Below are 18,712 nucleotides of genomic sequence, written 5' to 3'. Positions count from 1 at the left end.
ACTGTGGAGGATCAAAATGACAGTTTGTTCTGAGACAGAGAAATGAAACTTTTTAAGTGGTACAACTCCACTTTTTTTTTTTTTAAGCAATATGAAAAATTTCATGTCTGCTTTGTGCAACTGCAAGTTTTGTTCCTCACTGAACCACAGTGATACATTTCAAAAGTTCTACATTCTCCTTAACAAATTTTCAAATTTTCATAAATAAAAAGAGAAGCTTACTACACCTCTCTCTGGGTTTTTTTCCACATCTGGAACTACAAACATGAGTTTCCAGACTTTTTCCCAGCAATAATTTTTTTTTTCTTAAATATAAATTTACTTCAAGAATTTAAACTTGAAAAAACACACAAAAACCCCTACTTGGAATTCTTGAGGAAAGTATGACAGACAGTGAATTTTGATAATCTGTGTGGTTCAGTCAGAAAAGCACCAGCCATGCGACATGCAAACCCTGTCTGCAGTGGTGCTATTTGCTCTGTGAATCCAAATGAGCCCATTTGCAAAGGTTAGCACAATATTATTTAATTACTATTTCTGATACCGCAGAAACCCTATCACACACCAGTCATATAGCTTGGAATAATGATGATCTAACAACTCTGGTGAAGGGTTCACAGGGCAGCAATTTTAAGTCACCCAGAGCTGGTCAAGAACTGATTTCAGATTTACAATTTGTGCCCACGTGACACTTTGGTCAGAAGAACTGATGAGCTGTGAATTCCCACAGTAACAATGCTTTCTATTCTGTAATAATCAATTTAAAAGTAACTTTTAATTACACAATAAGGGCTTGGGTGAAGGTCTGCAAAGCCTCAGGCAGATCCAGGTAACTGTAAGCCCTGCCACAGGTGGTAGGGATTTGGCAGGTGTGATTTGAAATAAACTTGTATAACAATATAATAATTGTGTACATAAATGAATGCTCACTAGAACAATGAAGTTCAAGAGACACTTGCTCAGAGAGCCAGAGAAGGAAAAAAAGGGGAAAGAAAAATTAAATAATGGTCACAGGAAGAGGAGTTAGACTGTGACTAATAGAGTGAATAATCTGAAATGATTATCAGACAAAGATTTCAAAACTTCTTCCTGAGCAGGCAGTACCACCAATACCCCTAAATTATAAGTTTGAATCTCTGCCTGTCTTTTGTCTTTTGTCACTCCTGTTGCCTGCAGTGAATCAGGTGTGGACAGTTCCTGCTGCCCTCAGTGGAATTACTCTTTGATGAGATTTCTTATCCACAGACTGAATTTAAGAAGCTTGCATTTACAAATAAATCCAACAATAGGCATGTAATTCCTCATGGGACATTACAGAGTATGATTTTTTCAAACCACTGGGTATATCCAAATCTGCTCTAAGAGGGGAGGGGGAAAAAAGGGCAGCAATGTTCCCATTGCTTCATTATTCCTGCAAGAAATAATCTTTCCCAGCACTGATTCCATCCCCTGTGCCAGATTTAACAGGGGAGGCAGAACACAGTAAGTTTCTTTTAGAGCTGGTTCAAGCAGCCAAAATCAACAACATAAACAAACCAAACATGTAAAGTAGGTAAGAGAATGAAAATCAGCCTAATTCTTCTTGCAGAGATAAAATCTTTTTGTTTGTGTGAGAACAAAACTTGTTTTGTCATTTGTTTTTCATTAGTACTAAAACAACATGAAATTTCAAATTACCATTACACACAGTTACAGCCAATCTGGGACTCTTTAGTCTGGATGATGCCTTAACTTCAGAAATAAGAAATAATTAGGTTTTGCAAAGAGGAAGGTTCCATACCTACTGAAAGCAACATCTTTGTTATTAAATTCACTTTTCTCCCCATCTGGCTTTTGTGAAAAACTAATAATTTCATGATCTGGGCGTAATAGACATTGTGATAGGATTTTCTCCTGTCTGAAAAACTTGAAGTCTTGGCAAATATTGACACTCATCACCATCTTGCATGTTTTTACTGGAAAGGAGGACAGTAAACAGTTTATTTCACTATGATGGGGGGAAAAAAATCAATTCGAAAACTGGATATGATCTGAACTTGAAAACAAAAAGATGTGACAGGGAAACAGCTCTATACAATTAGGAAAAATCCCTTAATTTCTGATAATGAATAATATGTTTTGGTTTTTGGGTTTTTTTCTTCTTTCTAAAGGAATCAAAGGGAAACTTATTTTAGGGAGCTTATCTTGAACTTCAGTGGAGTTCCAGAAGTTCAGCCTACTTGTGTGTTTACTCCACCAAGGAAATGTTTTCCACTTAAGCAGCACATTCATCTAATTAAATTAAATTAATCCATTCTATATCCCTAAGGTAGAAAGCAGCCACATTTTCATTTATTTATGTGTTATTTTCCCTAGATTCTGAAACTAGTGGCAAAAAAAAAGAATTGCCATGGAATTAATTTTGAAGATGCATCTGATTTATATTACTCCTTGCAGCAAAACTATTCCCTTCCCATGGTTAAAGTGGCTTCCCTGATACCTCCCATCTGCAAGGGAAAGTGACTACAATTTTTTCCTCTTTGAGGGAAAATGTTTCCAGCAATCTCTCACTTTCACATAATAGGGTTATATTAAAAAAAAGAATTGGAACTGTCATGAATACTTCCCTTTAGAGGACTCTCACCAAGTTCTGGACATGTTTCCCTGACTAAGAGCTCATAATGTGCTATAAATAAATTAATACTGGTGAGGATTTTCTGTTCCTTCTAGAAAAGAGACAAAATATGTGCTGAATTACACTCTGAAACTGAGTTAACATTGTGCCAATTATAATTGCTACTGTTCTGATGTGGATAAATGTGGTTTATTAGGATGTCTTGCTGCTTTTCTCCATATCATTTAGATAATGCTCCTATCTCCTCGGTTTCCTCTCTTGTCACACATTGCCTGTAGAAAAGTGTGGAGCCAATCCAGATTTCAGATCACCCTTAGATGATAACCAAAAAAAAAAAAAAAATACAGTGTTAAAAGTGTAGATCTGCTCTTTTTAAGATTTCTAGCCAAGAGCACTGTTTGAACAAAAAGTAGAAAACCTCTCTTTGTGCATTGCTGTTTGTGGGTCTCCGAGAAAGCATGACCACTCTTAGGTTTCAACTGATTCAAAATTAACTGTGTAAAATAACAGATCTCGAATTCTCTGCTACATCAACCCCACCTTTAAATTCAAATACAATTGATTTGATCCTCCTAAAATCATCACCACTTTATGTGCTGCAATTTATTACCCTTGGGCTGAAGCCATACAATGGAAACCTTTGTTGGAAAGAACTTGCTGCATGGGTAAAAAGTTACCTTTTGCTCAGGGTAAAACAGATCAGTGAAACCTGAATTGGACCAATGGCTCTGGACATGGACTGGAAACTCAAAGACTGTCAGGCTCTATGTAAAATTTTTGCAGAATGAAGAAAAACTTGCCATTAACTCACAAGTGTTTTCACTTTGGGTATATCATGTATCTTCCTTCTCAGCTATAAACAACAGGGTTGCAGCCACATTATAATTCATGCGCAAAATATTTGCATTTTTCCATAAATGTGTTTCGAATTTCATCCCCTGCACTTCAGTCTGGAGGGTATCTGTATTCTCTAGATCTCATTAGAAATTGAAAATATGCACATTTTCATTTTTATCCAGCCAAGCTGTTTGTCCATACCAATATTAATGCTCAGATCTGCTGGAGTGATTTGTCAATTTGCATCAAACCCAATATTTGTAGTTCATTTGTTTTTTGAAGAAATAGGATTGGGGTTTTGCCAAATGCTTCTTGAAAGATATTTTTTATACATTGCCAATATTATTTTTTAAGCCCCTAAATGGTTCCACAGTAGTCCTTATCTGATGAACAAGTGAAAATACTTCTTACATGTAATTAAATATTACATACTTCCAGTACTTTCCATGGAAAAAACCCAACTTTAGTGGTTCAGTCACATCCTTACCTCCAGCCAACTTTCCTCTCAACATGAACACTGATCACAGTTCACTTCAAACACTCTGAAACAGGAACCAACAGCAAAAACATACATTCAGATCCCACTGGAGTTAACAACAGTTTACAGCACTGTGAAAGTTAAGAAAGCCTTCAGTCTGAGACAAAGAATGCTTGATTTTTCTGGCATTTCAAAATGTGCCTTTTGATGTCGAAGATTTGGGTACTGACAGCGATGCTTTTGCATCTGTAAGTTAAAAAAATAACCTTGCTTTTAGAGAAATAACAGAAAACCAATATCATTATGTTTGCTAAATTTGTCTAGTGTAGTTATTAGTCACTGCTAAAAAGCAGCCATTCCACTGTAAACTGACAGCTACAACACAGAAATGGAATTGAATTTTTGTCCAGTAGGTGCTGTATACTTTTATGAAATTTTTGAAAAATTGTGGTTTGTTTTTTCTCTGATGCAGACAAATAGAATCTATTCAATCATTTCCTGATTCACAGCTGCACCTCACAGACATTACCTCGTGTCGCTGCTGAGCTGGGAGACCACTGGCAAAAACTTTCTCTTATCAACTCCCTTGTTCAGGTGCCAAAGACAGAAGCAAATGAAATTCCTTTAATTTCACTGGAGCATAACTCCAGTGCCTGCTGGAAAGAGCCACAGCAGCAGTTTAAGAGGTGCAAACATTAAACAAAGATGCCAAATCCATTTTGTTCTGTTGACAAGAAATAAATTAGAAATGAGAGTCCAGAGGTGTGAACTGGTACAGTTTGTGCTTCAGTAACATTTTTTCTGTTAGATGCTGTATGTTAATAGTAAATATTTTACAGTTTTCATCAAAATCTCTCTACAAATCCCTTCAACTATGAAAACCAAAGGAATGGGAATTTATACAGTTAAAAACCAAAGTTTTAAACGTGGGTTCAGCCTTTTTTACTCAGTTTACTCAGCCATAAAAACCCAAGAGGATCAGGTGATTGTTCTTTCACAAGAATTTGCAGGATCAGGACTTTTTTGATAAACAAAGCTTATTCAAAGCTCTTTCTTAGATACATTTGCAACATCATAATTACACTACAAGAGTAGAAGAGGATCCTGATTTGCTTTATTGATTTTAAAAAGTGGCTGTAAGTGAACATGGATATCCTTAATTCATGCCATAAGTGCTTTCATTTACCTTATGTGTTCTTTTACTCTCAAAAAACAAATGCATTTTACCCGATGAAAGTAAAAAAGGGCATCCAAACTATTCAGTGGTGAGCAGATTCCCTCCTTCACTAAACTGCACAAAAGGCAAGACAGGAAGTTTGTTTTCCTTCCCTTCAGTTTTTACACTTACAAGTCTATCTCTGAAGACAGAAGTTTAGTTAAATAAAAACTGAGACTTTTCCACTTAACAAGTAGACTCAGAAATGTGGCTTTAAATGGGTGTGTGGGGTGTGAATTCCCACTAAATGTGTATCCCAGGAGTGGCAGCAGGTGTAATTCTTGTGTCTTTCTAAATGTCTTTGGGGGCAGAATAGCAGAAATGACTGAATTTTGGCATTTCTAGAAAGCTGCCCTCACCCTGCACAGATAAATTTGTTCCCAGAAGCACCACAAGCTTCAGCACCTTTCAGTGATGAAGTTTCATCACCTTCTGCTGAAGAATATTCCCAAAACAGAGGAAGGGGAAGGCAAAGAGCATATCAGTTTAAGTTCTTAGTCCCAAATCTAGACTAGGGAAGGCTTTCACACTCATTGATGGGGTTTAACAAAGAATAATTTCAGTTTGCAAACTCTTTCCAGCGGTTTATGAACATGTTTATGAATAGTTGGCTTTGAGCACTGTCCAGGATGATGTCCAGCTCAAACACAGTGGGATGTGGTTGGTGATGGTGCTCACTGCTCACCACCACAGACCATCCCAGCCTGATGCAAGGACAGACTCACTGCCACAAGCACTTCTGTGCACTTCTGTGCTGTGACAGACTCACTGCCACAAGCACTTCTGTGCTGTCTCTCTTCTCCTGGAGCAGTCTCCAATATCATATTGTTCTTTACAGAAGAGGAGAGTTTGAAGACAATACCCAAACACCACTCCCCTGGTATGCAAAGGCTTCTTTACATGGGGTAAAGCAACCTTGAAATGACCCAAATTCATAATTACACCATTTCAAGAGTGCTGTACATTGCCAGAGCTCACCAGTATAAAAGTGGGGTGTAGTGAAGCCCCAGAATTCTTCAGTATTATGGCTTTGCATTTCATGTTCTTTCAATTTTTGAAATACAGCACGTGTTATTATAGCTAGTTATATCTGCATATTACAAGCAATTACTGGGCAAAGTGCTTTTCTTTGTCAAAGTCACTGGCAAAACTTACATTATCTTCAGAGCAAACAAGCTGAGATCAGATCTCTGTGTGCACTGTGAAAGTGAAACGTGCTGCAAAAAAAGGGAGATGGAAACTGCATTAATTTCAAACACGTGCTGCTAAAAAAGAGAAGCACAGCTCCAAGGCTCGTACTAATATAATGAAACCTGACTTCCCTTCAAAGAACATATAGAAAACTTTTCATTTCAACTCTCAGCATAAATATTTGGTGAAAAACTCAACTGAGGGATTATTGTCATGTTACTGAAACATGCAGTTTTTCACTCTATGGTTTATGTATTTAAGATATAAATTATAACTTTCAGGGGTATATTTGAATCATAAAGAGCAAAGATGACTTTATAGCCATTTCATTGGTTTGAAAACAGTGCTTCACTCAGGTTTATAGCCCATTAAGACAGTGTGTTTTTCCTTGTATGATCCCCTCCTGTGCAGTACTAATTTAATTTCAACACTATGGCTTGAACACCGCATATACAATTAGTTTCTATCAGGAATGAAAGCTCTTTCACTCAAGGTCAAATTATAAAAGTTACCTAGCAGGATGAACTGATCATTTCAGATCAAGTAAAATGAGTCAAAGCTCTATTTTCAGATTTTTTTCCTAATTCACTTGAGCCAATCTAAACATTTTATAACTTAAAAAAACCCTTTTTTTTTTGCTGTTAGTGTTATTCCTCCACATATACAGAAATTCATTTTTAGCCAAATAACAGCAGCTATCTACATAGATAATTAGAAAATATAATGAAGCACTGGTTTAGAACTTCACCAATGAGCTCACAGCTCAGGAAAATGAAACAGTAGTTATAAAACTAGTGTAACATAAAGCACTCTAAGAGACTATTGAAGGGGTTTGGGAATTTGTTTAAATGTCCACAGAGCAAAAGTTCAGGCAAGTCCATACCTGTGGTGACAAGAGACCTCTGTGGTTCCATTTGTCACTCAATTAGAGGAGGGAGCTTTCTATGAAATATTCTCATTTCTTTATTTAGAAATCATAGACCTCATAAATCACCCCTGTGGCTCTAGAAAACAGTTGATTGTGTTTACATCACCCTACAGTGTTTAAATCTTCCTCATTGAACTGTGTGTCATCTCTGCCTTCAATATTTGTCATACATCAGAGTTTACCTCAAGATGCAAGGCAGGATCACTCTGTCTTCCTCCTGATACTTGTAATTAAGTCTTAAAGATGACTCTTTGACCTGGATGCTGTCTTCCTGAAGAAGAAGAGTACATTAATATGACAGAAATTATGCTGGATAAATCCACTGCTTCAACAGATTTGAAGATAGAAGTCAAATCTTTATAAAGCCAACAGGTGCAGTTCAGAAAATCAGGCAGGTTTGTTCTGGTCTTTAACAAACACAGCAGATTCAGAGGTAAATGTGAGTCAAAAGAGCCAAGACAAAGCTGAGACAGATACAAGCTGGGACTTTACTGAGTAAAGTTAGTTATTTAGCACCTGTGAAGTAGAGGACATTATAGGGGTGTATAAAGGAGAAGGAAAGAAGAGCAAGGGGGAAAAAACCCAGTTGTATCAAATATCTGTCTCTGCAGCACTCACTTAGAAAGGCACCCACCTAGCCCTGGATGTGTTTCTGCTTTAAAGGAAAGCTATGTAAACACAGGAAAAGTCTCTCCAATCCCAGGAAATAAGAGATATTATCCAACACCCATCCCTAGAAAACATGCTCCTCCTAGGGGTAAAAGAGAGAGCACGGTCTGCTGAATAAAACAGGTTTGAATCATTTCCAGTGGATAGGAGTGAAAAGAGCATTTTTCAGTCCATTCCTCAAGTTCCCAGCAGCTTTGACTGAAGGAGACCCAGCTGAGTCTACTACTGAAGGACATCTGAAAAAAAAAAAGTTGATGCATGAATATAACTGAGCTCACTGAGACAGAGGCTTTCCTGCACCTCTGGTTATTTTTAAGACAATACAGTAATTCTGACTGTTGTTATTTAACTCAGAATATCATCATTTATGTCAAACAGTACCTTTGCCACAGAGAAAAAAATCTGAAGATTCTTTCATTTCTGTCACAGCAAAGTCAGCTCTGTCCATGCCTTGTTATCCATATTTTGAAAACCATATCAGTTGCCTAAATAAACAAGATAAAGCTGATGCACTAAATCTCCAAGCAATGAAGGCCCTGATTAGATGTGTTTTAAAGACACACTTGCCATAATTGGAACTGAAGATCTATTTTGGGGTAAATTTTTAGTTCTGCAGCCAAAGAAATGTTATGTTCAAGTTTAAACATGCAAATAAAAACAGCTTGGGATTAGGCAGCATGGAATGCAGACACTTGTCAGTGAATCACTAAGTGATGAAAATGCTTAGCACATCTGGGTATAAAAATTCAATTTTTGTCCCAATTACTCATGTGATGGTGCTCTTTCTTATGCTACCTCACGTCAGAGGTGTAGAGCTGTGGTTTCATGGATTTGGGAAAAAGACTGATGAACAACTTTAAGCCAGCAGAAGAATCCCCTCCTGCTTGTTCTTTCCTGCTGGGCTGACAGTTACCTCCTCAGCAAACTGAATCAGCAAATGCATCTGCTCTTCTGCAATATTTGATCTTTTTTTTTTTTCTTTTTAAAAGGAGGAACGGAAAGCAAAGAAACAGTAAACACTATCAATTAAAAATTGCTCCCAGAAAAAGATGTTTAGCCTCATTTCAGGATGAGAATTCCCAGCTTTACAAATTAGTATTTAAATTCTGATAGTTTCTTTTTTCAAGAATCCTTTTCATTTACTGTTTCCAAACTACTGCTAATTGGACTCCTAGTTTTTTTGTAAGGAAAAATCACCAGCAACTTCAAGGTATACAAAGATTTGGAAAAACACTGAATGAGACAATCAATACCAGCTATGTTCCAAGATTATTTTCACTTCTTATTTAATCTTTGGTTTCTTCTAGCAGCCACAAACAAATGCATGACCACAGGATAACCTATAGAATCATAGAATCTGATGAGTTTTGAAGTTTAGTTTAGTTTTAGCAGATAACACCTCCCAGGCTTCCCCATTGACCCAAGCACTGAAAAATAAATATTAAAAATTCTTGCTCCTCTGTGAGAGGACCATACATGAATCACATGAGGGCATTAGAGTGATCTGTAAAATCCCAAACTGTGCTGTATTTTGTGTCATTAGCTGGTTACCATTTTACATTCTAAAGTATTTAAGTCTTCTATTCCTTTCCAGCATATTTCCTTCCAACATTGAAAAGGCAGTGGATGAGTCTCATGTCACCTTAAATTGTGAAGGAAATATAGCAATATATAGAAATATTTAGCAATATATAGAAATACACACATTACCCACTAGAATACACATCTGCAATAGCAAAATGTAATTTTCCATGAAGTGCAAAGTTGCAGGTCCCATTCTCCTTTTAGTTAATGCACAGTTATGATGCTTTTCTACCAAACATAACTAATGAAAATGTGTTTTGATAAATATGCTTTAGATGTATGTGGTTTTTTTGTACATTTGCTTTCTTTAGCACATGGCTGGGTTCAGCTCCCTGAAAGCTGTTGTGAATTTACCCAGACAGTCAACAAAAATGATAAAATGTGACTTATCTGATTAACCACAAGCACACACAGCGGTTTGAATTGAGAATATTCATGATCAATCAACCCAGTCAATTGTATCTGGGAAAAGTTGTTAATAAAAGATATTTGAAGAGATGAACTCCAGGAAATTGTGATCTGTTTGTGCTTATTCCAGAAGCAGAATAGAGGGACTGGAATCACTCAATATACAACTCTCAGCAGATTATTCTCTCTGCTCCACTGAACACCCGTAAGCACAGTCAACTATTAAATTAGCACTGCTAAGTTCTGCTATTTGTGTTGGCTATTTTTATACACAGCAGGCAATAATCATTACTTAATGAGAGCCTAGGCTTTAACACCAGGTGTGATTTTGTCATCAGGGGATCTATTTTTCTACTTTTCGGAGTTTGAATCCACACCAGTTTCCATCTCCAGCAGCACCACCTCTTTCTCTCCTGAGGGCTGTGTGGTGCATGCTGATTCCAGGCTCAGCGTGGTGCACGGTGCTTGATTTGCACTGATTGTCAGAAATTGTCACACACAGACTCCTGCAAGGGTGTGCAGTGAAAATGTGATCTTTGTTACGTCCCCTGCATCAGAGACCACCTCTAATTCTCTGTTATACTTCATCCATATCCTTTGCAGAGAAAGGCAAATCTCTGTTTGAAGTGTTGGTTTCCCAAAAGTCTACCTGGAGTAATGAAAGAAATGTATTCACTGTATTTACTGTCAGAACACCACGCAAAGGAAGGAAATTTTTTCCCCTGTACTAATGAAAAATGCTCAGCATATAAAAAGCTTGATTACATGCTATAAAGGGCTGACTTTCTGCTTTGCTATTCAGCTATTTAAACAGAGAGAATGCTGCAAAATCTGAAGAACTAAAACTAAGAAAGAAAAAACCACAACTTCTGCACACTTTTGTAGAGAAACCCCAGTTTGGAGAGGGTTGCAGATGAATACAAACTCCTACTACAGGCATTTTTTGGGAAAAAGACAAATAAACAAACAAAGCTACACATGACTCTCTCTGACAGATTTCATTTTCAGCTTAATGAACTTAAGTGCAACCAGATGAAGCAAAAACATGCATTCCTTTTTCCCAAAAAACATGAGAAGATCCAGTTCCTTTCATGTGAGACTTTCAGTCCAACCTGAAACAAACACAGGGCTGGGCTCTAAGTATTCACTTCTAGAAAATCCTATTAACAAATACAAATATGAAGCAACCTGGGAATATCACTCCAGTGATAGATTACCACTTTCAAACTGGTCTAGAGTAGCAATTCTGTAAAAATGACACCAGCTTTAACTGTACAAAGTACATTAAAAAAAAAAATACTCCAGTCAGTAAGCAGTTGGGGATGTGAGTATTCCCTCACATTTAAATAATTTCTTTTCTTTTTGCAAGCACCAAGGGATAACTTGGATTGTGAACAGGCAACTCCAGAAATACTGACTATGGAATCCCAAAATACACTTATGACTTGAATGTTTGCTATGAAAAAACCCCAAATATAGTTCAAAATTGCAGCTTCTGTACTTTTTCCACCTCTGGCTGAGGATGGCTTGACTACCACAAGGTAGAGCATTTTCATTTTTATATGTCCTGTGATACTCCCAAACTTTACAGAAATGCTAAAGAAAGCAGAATTAATATTTTCTATCCTCCACAGACATGGAGGGTTTTTTAAATTGTTGTTTATTTTGGTGTTTGTTACTGTTAATAGCGTCAATAACTCAGTAATTTTCCTGGCCTCTTACAATTGTCTTGAGAGCTTAGAAATGTAAGAAAACTTACAAATACTTTGATGGTGATTATTTTCTCCAGATTTTAGCAAGACTGGTACCAAATATTACTGTGGTTCACTTAGTAGTGTTTGCGAGATGTGATGGCACAGAAGCCCCAAGTTAGGAATTTGAATTTTTAGTGATAATTTGGTCTCTTTCTGCTTTGTGTATCATCCTAATCCTATGGAAATTAGGTGGTTTCTGTTCTAGTAAACATCAGAATCCACACCTGGACAAGAATTTTTCCAAGTTAACAAAAGTAAAGCAAGACAAAGTACACACAACAGGAAACCTCAGCTTTATCAATTTGCTTCAACAACTCTGCTTTACTCTCAACTTTGCTCCACCTTTTTACTGCACACATCTCACAGGAATGATGTGAAATCAGCATCCATGTAACTCTTAAAACCTGCAGTTGACTATTTAGAAATATTAACCACCATTTAAATGAACACTCTTGTTCTGCAATGAAATCCCACAGCATTCAGAAACAGCAAGTCAAGTGCTTGACTTGTGCAAGCCAAGAGAGAAAAGCAATCATATGATTGAAAAATATCTGCTTTATGACATTATAGCTTCCACATTCCTATTCTATCCCTCACAACCCCCTTTTTGAAGTCTTAAAGGAATTGCTGTAGAGGCACTCATGCTGCATTTATTTTGCACCAGGTGTGGAGAAAACTGACACATTTTGCTTTTTCCCAGCAGCATCAATCACTAAAACCTTAGTGCTGCACTCTCAGCACGTGCTCACCCACCCAGATAACTGAGAAAGAGAGAAGTGATCCAGCAGTGCTGCAATATGGAACATAGCCTGCTGTACTCAGCTCCTTCAGGTCTGCTGTCCAGATGAAAAGTACAAGCAAAATCTCATTTGTTAAGGAAATGGGCATATTGCTCTTCTATATATTGACATCTACTCTGTGCAGCTGTGTATGAAAAGAATCCTTTCTGAAAAATAGCAGTTTAGTGCATACAGGATTACTCTATACCAAAATTTCCCCTAGTCATCCAAATTGTACCTGTGGTTTATTGACAGTGCCTTTTGCTGCTGTGGATAAATCACCCGGTGAAGAGATGGGGCTGTGTTGAAATAATGCAGCTCTTCAGCAACCTAATATGGATCTGCATATCTGTAAAATTAAGCAGGATAAAGAAATTATCAGTTTAACTGTCTGTGCTCTCTCAGCTCTGCACAAAGAAATGGTTGATGAGGAGCAGCTCATAACATGGCTTCAGCTCAATTTATGGGCAAACTTTTTTCTTCTTTTTTCTGTCCAGAAAGATGTTGGAACCACCTCACTTGTTTTTAAGGCTCAGCTAGACAAAGCCACAGCTGAGCTAATTCTGCCCATTGGTGACAGTCCTGCACTGAGCATATGGTTGGACCTCCACAGGTCCCTTCCAGCCAATGTTTCTGTGATTTTCCATTATGGAACCAGACTCATATGTGAACTGAAAGCTAATACCACATTTCTTATGCTCTTTTCTAGAGCAGCATGATTTTCCTTTCTAAATACCCTTGCCCATACTAAAATTTCTCTGAAATAATAATCACATCACTTATTTCTGAAGAAAAGTTATTTATTGAGCTGCCATGAGTTGCAGCATTACAAAATTAAAATAATATACATTTAAGGAATTTTCTCTTTTTAAAAGACAACCTCATCAGGGAAGACTGTAGCAGAAGTGAATGCAGAAAACCCAGACTGGTCTGACCTTTAGAATCTCAGAGTGGTTAAGGTGTTGCAGTTGCATTGATTTCCTGTGTCTCCCATACTGTATTTCCCCTACACTGGCAAACAGGACACTGGGCTGATTCTTGAGAGCCTCCGTTTGCCTGTTAAATTTATTGGCTTTGTCTGCCTCTGTCAGTAATGCTCAACAAGAATATTTCCACAATGTCTTCTCCATGTCGAAGAGGAAATACAGCAATTATACATACCCAAACAATTACCTGCTCTGCAATTACTCCATTCTAGTTTTAGTGCTTTAACTATGGAAACTGGGGAAACTAGTGCCCAAAATATTAAGGAAAATATCTTGATTTGTGGCTGATAACTGCTGACTTGGCCATGCTGTCACACCTCTTCTGTCAGTATTTCTCCTCCTTGCAGGGGAGAACCAGTTCTGATTTTCTTCTTCCTTGGGTTTCCTCATGGTTTATTGCCCTTCCATCTTTGTAGGACCACAAGTCTGCTAGATCTTTTTCACTTATTGCATTTTAATTATTTTACTAATTTTCAGTGCTATTTTCTTCATAAGCATCCTCATTTTCCTGCCAGTTTGAAACTAAATGTCTGTGTGCCTTACCTGCTCAGTGCAGAGTATCATTTTTACAGCACTAAAGATTATATTTGAAAACAGTTAAGCATGAGTTTTTCTCAATGTGTCAGAATTTAATTTCTTGAACTACTCCTTGCATTAATATTCCCAGCAATTTAAACTACCTAACTTGGTATCCTTTGAGCCATTGGAAATATCTAATACATTACCAAGAGCTACTAAAAATGAAGACATTTTCTATAACAAACAAAGTGAAAGCAATGGAGTTAAATCATTAAATGCTCTACTTCATTAAGTTCTTGATAGAATTAATTTTAGAACTTGGAAATTTGTTATTTCCACGTGATACAAAGGGGAAGCAATAGAAATTATAAGTGTGTTATGCATATGATTACAACAATGGTATTCAGCTGCCTAAATATATGAATTTAAAGCTGTTTTGGATCTTCCCAAGGTGTTCAACATGTATATTGGGACAGCACACACTGGTTAAGGGCTCCACACTTCCAGCACCTGAATGCTGCTAAAGAAATGTTAGATCAGTGTGGCCCAAGGTGTTCAACATGTATATTGGGACAGCACACACTGGTTAAGGGCTCCACACTTCCAGAGCAGCACCTGAGTGCTGCTCTGGAAATGTTAGATCAGTGTGATTTGATAGCTGAATCACCCTCTAAAATCTACTTGTTTTTAGAAGTGTGCATGTGTGTGTGCATATATATATGTATATATAAAATCAATAATGCTACAAATTTGAAACAATACAATATTCTACAAATATAGTTAAGACTCAACATTTTCTACATTTTAGCCTAGCTTATGGTAGAAAACATTCTCAATATTCCTTCATGGAACTGAAATCCAAATTTGGCTCTCCCCGTCACTATATTTATATTATTTTGCTGCCTAAGATTAATGGAGCATAGACTGGAGGCTGAGATTCCCGTCTCTGTCATCTCTTTTTAAATCACTCTCCTTCCAAAATGCTTAAAATTTTTGTGCTGGAACCTTCACTCATTTGACATCATAATACATAAAGATTTATGTTAATGAAAAACTCCATTACATATTCATGGAGCTGTAGTGTGAGAGCTGCACAGAAACTTTAGAGGCTTTTAAAAGAGTACACGAATTTCTGTGATTTCTGTGTCCACAGCATGTGACTTTCCTTACTGGCAACATTAGGATTTTTTTAAAGAAATTATGGTAAGCTGTCATTACTTACTGACATTTGTGGTTTTATTCAACCATCTTAACTCAGTCTGACTGCTAAAAAAGTTGCAGACAGGAATTGATTTTAAACTTGGCTTTAAAGCTGGATGCAGACCCATAGCATAACAGTATTAGTACAACTCCTGCAGTCATGGTGGTTCCTAATAGAATTTAATTAATTAGATATAAAGACTAAAAATATTGAAATATTACAGATCCCCAAATAATGCTCAGCTAGTGCCAATTATTTAAACTTTAGGCCTTTGGTTTCTCCTTGAGCCAAGTCATGACTTTGGATGGCATAAAAACAAAAGTAGCAGCATTAGAGTCACTCAAGGATAAAAAAGTAGGAGACCAGAATCAGGTCATTTATCTGGGAATGTTAAAAAGAAATTTCCAGCTCAAGAATTTCAGTTTGAGAAGTCTTCCAACTGCTCCCATTAACAAACAATTAATTACTAGAGCCAGCAATAAGGCAAAAACTCTGAATTCACATTTTACAGAGGAACAACTTACTATAGGCATTGCATAAAAAACACCCGACCTCTATAAAGCAAAATTTTATTCAAGCTCATGCAAAATTCATCTGAAGGACAGAGGTATTGAAGAACTAGATTTTATTTTAGATAAATTTGCTGTTGTTTTTAGGATGAATTCCAGTAGGTGTGCAAGAACTAATGGTTACTTATTGCAAGGAATATATTACATATCAATTTTCTTCATTAACTCTTTCCAAGATAGCAAAAAAAGATGCAATGATTCTAGCCTGTGTGTTCACTAACAGATAAACTGTATTAAAAGTGAAAATGTCATTGTTATTTTTGATTCTTCATGTTTTAGATTAAAGGGTATTCAAAGGTTGTTAAATCTTCTGTATTCATTAGGTTTTCACTAAGTGGAAAATTCTCACTGGCATTGCACTAATGAAGTACCCTTAAAGTCAGCTGGTATAAATTGTGAATGTGGCACATAATGACTTGACTCAAATACATCAAGAGTTTTAAATGCAGGGAAAATTCCATAAGAGCCTTTTCTATGTTTTTAATCAATTTAGTCCAAACCTTTCTTTTCCCCCCTTCAATTGCCAACTTGCAGCTTAATTAAAAAAGATCAAATTTTGGAAAATTTTTCAACAAATAGGGATTTCATACAAACAACACAAGTCTTGTGGTCTTCCTTTTTTCTTAGTAAAACTTGTATTCACATTGACTTCCATCAAATAAAACTGCCAAAACACCAGCTCTGTATTTGTTTCCTTTTGAGCACGTGAGCTCACAAACTGTAGCTTTCTTTACTAGGCACCCCCTCTATTTATCAAATCTGTGTCGATTGATTTACTTCTAAAGTAATTAATAAAACTGGAAAAAGTAAGGATAGACATCTGTAAGTAATGTCACCCACAGAAAAAAACCCAAACCTGCAGTCATGGAAAAAGACAAACAAAAAAACAGCTCAGAAACCTAATATGTACTTGAAGTATAATGTGGTGTTTGTCAGCACACATTTTTTACAGAGATGTTTATGACTAAATGCTGACATGTTGCCTAAAAGCAGCAGCAAAATGATGAAGACAATGAAGAAAAGTAGATGCAGCCATTAGTTTTTATCCTATTTATGCCAGGAAAACTTGTATTTCCCCTGCAAAACGAGACCCAGGCTATGTCTACACCAGAGTCAGCAGAATGACTGCAGCAAAGGTGCCCTTACATGGATAAATTGAAAATATTGAGGTCAGGTATTGGCAAGTGAAAAGGAAATAAAACAAATCATCACCACAAAAAATACACAGATAATTATCCTGAGTTCTGGCTGGAACCTCCTTGCTGATATCTGGACTGACTGGATTGATGCAGACCTTCAGTGTTTGCCATGTCCCATCAAAACCAGCAGGGCTACTTTAAATTAGAAGCCTGACCTGAACTAGAAATAGCTTTTCATTGCTAAATATTAAAATATTCTGACCAGGTGGCTTGGATTTAAATGCTGCAGCTCACTGCAAGGAAGTCAGCTCAGCTGGAGGGCAGAGTCCAAGCACCAGGGCCTTAGGTTATCAGAGCCAAAGCAGGTAAAAAAGGATATTCTGGGCTCATCCCAGATGCAATTCCTTCTTCCTAGAACTGCAGAGGACAGAAAAACCCCATTGGAGCTGCACATGTGTCCCAGCAAACAGATGAGAAGGAGATACAAGAGTGTTTACACAGGCTCTCAATTAAATACTCGTGTGTGAAGGTCGGGGCTCCTCACAATAAATGGTCTTCTGATGTTTTCAAACCTGAATTTAAATATTTTATCCAATAGGAAAAAAAAGAAAACAAACAGCACAGCTTTACAGCAGAAGTCTGTTTATCAATTTAAAGATAGACTCCATTTTAACTCAAGTGAATTTCAGCCACAGTTTTGTATCATACAGCTCATAAATTACTTAAGCGGGAAATATTTTATAGACCTGTACTTGTCCTCTAAGCAGATGATTTTGGAATGCAAATACAAAGATTTGGGATTTGGTGATGAAAAATCTTACCTATTTCATTTTTCTGGGAATACTTCACCTCAAGGGAAAACTTTTCTATCTTCCTTTCTCTAAGATTCCTTGGGAATACTTCACCTCAAGGGAAAACTTTTCTATCTTCCTTTTGCTAAGATTCCTCCCAAATAAAAATAAAATTTAAAAAAAATCAAAAGGAGTCTTTTTGAGAAGGGTGGTAACTTCTGCTGGCCTATTTCAGATTAATGTTTTCACCTGGCATGAGACTAATATTCTTCATGAAGAAAGACTTACCTGACATTCATAACGAGAACTTTCAAGTGGCCAGGAACTAAAATCCCACCACAAAATGACTGGGATACAGGCTGGAAAGAAAAAGTGCCCCTGTTTACATAAACAGGCTTGAACCACCAGCAGGTTTTTTCAATTAATACTGTCACTTTGCCAAACACTCATGAAATTTGGCAGAAAACATTGATTCACCAATCCCATGTGAAATCTGTCCCTGGAAAACACAATGCATAATAACAGTTGTGGCAGAAAAAATGCTGAAGCACACAAGGGTCTACAGGAATTTTCAGCACTGATCAGTGATAGCCAGAAGAAAAGAAAGCAGAGGGAATAGAAACTGTTAAGAATATTAAGCTCAAAATAAGATTAACTTGCAAATCTGACAAATTTAGAGTACCTTACAGCAGAAAGAGCATGAAGAGACACTCCACACTGAACTGGTATTTCTGCTTTATCAAACTGAAACATCATCCTGCTTGTCCATCTCAGGTGCCTTCAGTTTTAAAGTTAAAGGCCAATTACCAACCCCCTCACACACCCACCCCAAAAAAGCAATTACCAAATGAAATGTTTAGCAAATGACTGCCTTCAACCAACATTTTGACAAGGAAAAGCAGTGCCAGAAGGATGAAAGGCCCAGACAAGTGTAGGATGACTGCAGTACATGAAACACCCCTATTATGTTCTGATAGCCAGAACATTTTGCTCAAATAATGTTGAGAAAACAGAATTTAGCAAGTGACATCCAGCAAATACATAATCAG

The 18,712-nt window shown here is 36.9% G+C and overlaps 2 long non-coding RNA genes across 3 annotated transcripts; both read right to left on the bottom strand.

Moving 5' to 3' along the window:
- Nucleotides 1–4,475: 4,475 nt before the first annotated feature.
- On the bottom strand, nt 4,476–8,166 carry LOC120504062. The gene is made up of 4 exons (XR_005627916.1): nt 7,899–8,166; nt 7,447–7,535; nt 6,301–6,362; nt 4,476–4,585 (listed from the first exon to the last, which is right to left on the bottom strand). It is a non-coding gene; the product is annotated as an uncharacterized LOC120504062 (long non-coding RNA).
- A 1,133-nt stretch (nt 8,167–9,299) lies between these two features.
- LOC120504061 lies at nt 9,300–18,413 on the bottom strand. 2 transcript variants are annotated; one of them, XR_005627914.1, is made up of 3 exons: nt 18,346–18,413; nt 12,697–12,807; nt 9,300–10,574 (listed from the first exon to the last, which is right to left on the bottom strand). It is a non-coding gene; the product is annotated as an uncharacterized LOC120504061 (long non-coding RNA). The 2 variants fall into 2 exon arrangements; XR_005627915.1 differs by lacking the exon at nt 18,346–18,413 and adding an exon at nt 17,952–18,022.
- Between the last annotated feature and the right edge of the window lie 299 nt (nt 18,414–18,712).

The sequence above is a fragment of the Passer montanus genome, unplaced genomic scaffold (genome assembly GCF_014805655.1).
Source record: "Passer montanus isolate IOZ18808 unplaced genomic scaffold, ASM1480565v1 scaffold28, whole genome shotgun sequence".
Lineage (NCBI taxonomy): Eukaryota > Metazoa > Chordata > Aves > Passeriformes > Passeridae > Passer > Passer montanus.
Note: the sequence above shows the minus strand (reverse complement) of the source record. Positions and strands in the feature narration are given on the sequence as shown.